The sequence below is a fragment of the Cynara cardunculus genome (genome assembly GCF_001531365.2).
Source record: "Cynara cardunculus var. scolymus isolate 2C chromosome LG 3, CcrdV1, whole genome shotgun sequence".
In the NCBI taxonomy this organism is placed as follows: Eukaryota; Viridiplantae; Streptophyta; class Magnoliopsida; order Asterales; family Asteraceae; genus Cynara; species Cynara cardunculus.
In genome coordinates, this window is record NC_037530.1 from 16,842,739 (window position 1) to 16,846,575 (window position 3,837).

The window sequence follows — 3,837 nt, forward strand, 5'->3', positions numbered from 1 at the left end:
AAATACCCTTATCTATACTACTACTTTTCACCCCTTTACTTGGCTACCCTCCAAACTTGATGTACAACATTACAAACTCTATTTACAACTTCACAACACATCCTCTCAATTTCTATCTCTGGCAATTCACAGTTCCAATGTGACGGTTTAAAGTCCCATGCTCTCATTGACGTCAATTCAAGCTTTCTTCCCTTCCCCAGACGTCGATTCAAGCTTGCTTCCTTCTTGAATCCTCAGCTGAAGGACTTCAAATTGTTTCTTTCTTCCTACTTAAACCCTAATTTCTTCTTCTTAAACCCTAAATTCTTCCTTCGTTTGTGGGTCGATGGCGGCATAAGGGAGTGGTGGTGGTGGCATATCTTGAACTTTCTCTTTGAAACCCTTCAAAAGGTTTATAATCCTTCTCCTCTCACATATTTTGTTCTTCGTTTGTGGTTTTTTTTTCCGATTGTAAGGTTTATAATTCTTCTCTCTCCCATATTTTGTTTTTATTGAAATAAATGGTTGGATTTCATTACTCAATGCAGGTAATCCATTTGAGGGTAAAACCCATTCATCTCGACAATCATGTGTGAGCTCACTTCACCAGGTAAAGTGATTGCATTTTCATCTGCTTTCTAATGTTAGAACACGCAATTTTTGGTTCGCTTTAAATTTAGGTTTTAATTCGGGTAAAATTTTATCTTTGTTGGCTGAAATTGTTGTACTTATCAGACTTTTTTGAACTTATTTAAATGTTGTTAGTTTTTGGTTTGTTTTGATTTATGGTTTTTGGTGAATTCGGTTTGAAGTCATGAGAATGTCACCTATCGTTTTTGAATTCGGTTTTGAAATGATAAGAAGTTGAACAGGGCTGTTTGAGTTATTAGTTCGTCCACTTCTTTTGGTTTGAGATTATGTGATGTTGGAATTGATTTGATAACTTCTTTAAAGGTTAATTTGATAAATTCCTTGTTCCTCACTTAGAAATGGACAAATACAGGCATCAATTCGCATTATTGGTAAACCAAAAAATCACCAGGAAACTTTTATGCAGTTTCCTACCATCCTGGGGCAGTCCCATTGTCATGTGTACATTGAGAATGAGATTTGGTTTGCATAACTTTAATATCTAATTATGTTTACATTGTGTTCTCGAATTAATCTGTTTACATGTGGTTTTTTATTTTGTTTTGCACTTTCTTTGTTGGTGTAAATTTTTTAGTGTAAATTGGATCTTTTTTTTTATTTGGTTTTGCACGGTAGTTTCATTGTAAGATTAAATTAATGGGTTTTAAAGGAAAATATATAATATGAGAATGGTGATTAATAAAACTAATTGGTTGATGGAGATTTTGTTCATCCACAAACTAATTGGGGGTTTGTGGGGAGAAAAAGAGAAAGAAAGCAGGGTGTGAGAAAAAAATTGTTCAAATTCTTATTTAACACAGAGCATGAGACATGCCTTCTGTTGACTACTTTCTTTCTTTCTTTCTTTTCTCTCTCCCACTCTCTCTGCCCACATTCTACATTCCTCTTAACTTTCCACACTCACTCTTTTACTCATTCCAACCTTTTCTCTTCCTGCTTTCTTCCYAAATTTTCTAACCCATGTTTTATCCAAGACCTTCTTTTCAATATTTAGAATATGGGCTTCAAAACCAGGTATCTATTCTTCATCTTCTTTTTCATATGCGTTTCTTGCAGAAACGAAGCTCTTTTGTGTTGATTTCATATGGTTTCTTGTTGATTCTGTGCCAGTTTTTGTTCTTCTAAGACAATTTAATTCATTTGTGTGAGTTGTTATGTACATTTCTTTTTCTCTTTTTTCTGTAAATTGGTTATCAAGATTCAATGATGGGTTGCAAAATATGGGAATCTTGTCATTAGTAGGCTTATTGTCCCCGAGTAAGCACAATACAAATCAAGCCAATCCCAAATATATTAATAACTAAAGCGTAATTATTGCATAAGTCGGTTACTACATACATGACAAGCAAGTCCTATTAATTTGTGTCTCTCCAACAAACAGTTCCTTAGTGTTCCTTAGGCCTTAGCAAATGATGTCTACATTTGTATGCTTACTAAAAAATGATACTTGTATCGACATGGATCCTTTGCATTTATCTTAAGTACAATTTGTTCCGGTTCTGAAGTTGGTTTCCAGATTTTTCTGTCAAGTTTGTCTTGATTGATAATTTGATATATATGCTCTAACCATGATCAAATCGATGATTTTCAGTAGCAAAGCGTAGAGTTGAGAATGAAACTTCCCAGTCCTGGCTTCATGGTTGCAAATCATTAGCATAGAGGGATATGTGTCATAATGCATTGCAACTGTTTTATTCAAAGATGTATAAATTTAATTCAACTATTCATTGTTGGTTGGCAATATATAGATATGTGCCATAGTGCATTGCAGCTGTTACTTTGAAAGGGGATAATTTAGAAACGAATCTTCACTGTTGTTTGGTGAAGGTTTTTGTTTATTACCAAATCTTTTAGTTCTAACATCTTTCAAATCTCAACTTTAACTATTTCTTATAAGGGTTGTGTGATATGTTCCCTAATAATCAAACAGGCTATGTAAAGTTCTGATCTCATCATGTAAATACTTTTTAGGAGTTATATTGATGAATTAAATCTATTAAAGAAGTGTATCATTGTATGCTCTCTAGGAGTTATACTTCTTAATATTGTGATTTGATCAATTCTTACTACTTCAAAGTAAAGGTCCTTTCAGTGTTCAAAATTAACCTGGTTGTTATCATAGGTATGACAGAGAAGAAGGCACTACTCTGTTTGATGCTGACAGCTCATCATTTTATCTTGGCGATGTGGCATCTGTCTGAAAGAAAGAAGCAAAGGTTACAAAACGCCTGGTATGTGTACTGTGTGTTAAAAGGTAATTTGTGTATAAAGATATATCTTTTTCTATTAACTCATTGTATTCAAGTAAGAACATCCTAAACATGCTAGAGTCTTTTCTTTAACCAGATTGACCGCATTGCTTGTATTGCATTTGAGACGTCTTGTAAGCGCAGTGGCAAACCTTGTTCTGTGGACAAAGCAAATGTCCATGGTTCTGCTCCTGATATTGCTGGGCAGGTAGTTAATAAATTAATGTTTGAAATTATAAATGGGTTTCTTTAATTAATGATTTAAATTGATTGTTTAGGATAAAGCAACCCCTTGGCAACCATACTAAGTGCTGCAATGCTTTTGAAATATGGTATGGGTGAAGTGAAGGCAGCTGAGAGGATCGAATTGGCTGTGCTAATACTTTAAATGAGGTATTTCGTACGGGTGAAATTACTCAGCTGGTCATGTATGTACCTGCTTCCTCAACACTAACCAATGCAACTAGGAGCTTCAACTTGACTTGATATAAATCAAATGAGTGCTTAAAATCATTTGAAAAAAGAAGTTAAGTTCATAGGTTGGATGGAGTGATGGAACAACCTGTTTCTGAAATGCAAGGAAACATTAAACTTTATAATACATTGAAAAGCTTTCATTATTCACATCAAAAGACCCACAAATGTATAAAATACCAATTCCCTGCTGTGATATTACATCTAAAATGAGGATTCCAAGTTAATTCTTGGTTTTGAAACCTATTGTAATGCAGAAATTGGTTGGATGCAAGGAGATGGGTGAACAATGGGGCTGTGGAAGGCGACCCCTAATGTCCATATGGAACCCAAGGCATATTGTTGATGGCTTTAATGTTGTTTGTAGGTGTTGTACATATGGAACCCAAGACATATTTTAGTGGTTTATGAAATGTATCCATATGCATATGTATATTTGACAGTCATAGGGAATAGGTGTTTGATTAAATCATGTCATTAATTT

General features: G+C 34.2%; 1 long non-coding RNA gene across 1 annotated transcript; it reads left to right on the top strand.

The window, feature by feature from the left end:
• The first annotated feature begins 372 nt into the window (after positions 1-372).
• On the top strand, positions 373-2,859 carry LOC112508587. The gene is made up of 3 exons (XR_003068785.1): positions 373-390; positions 528-589; positions 2,753-2,859. It is a non-coding gene; the product is annotated as an uncharacterized LOC112508587 (long non-coding RNA).
• Positions 2,860-3,837: the final 978 nt, after the last annotated feature.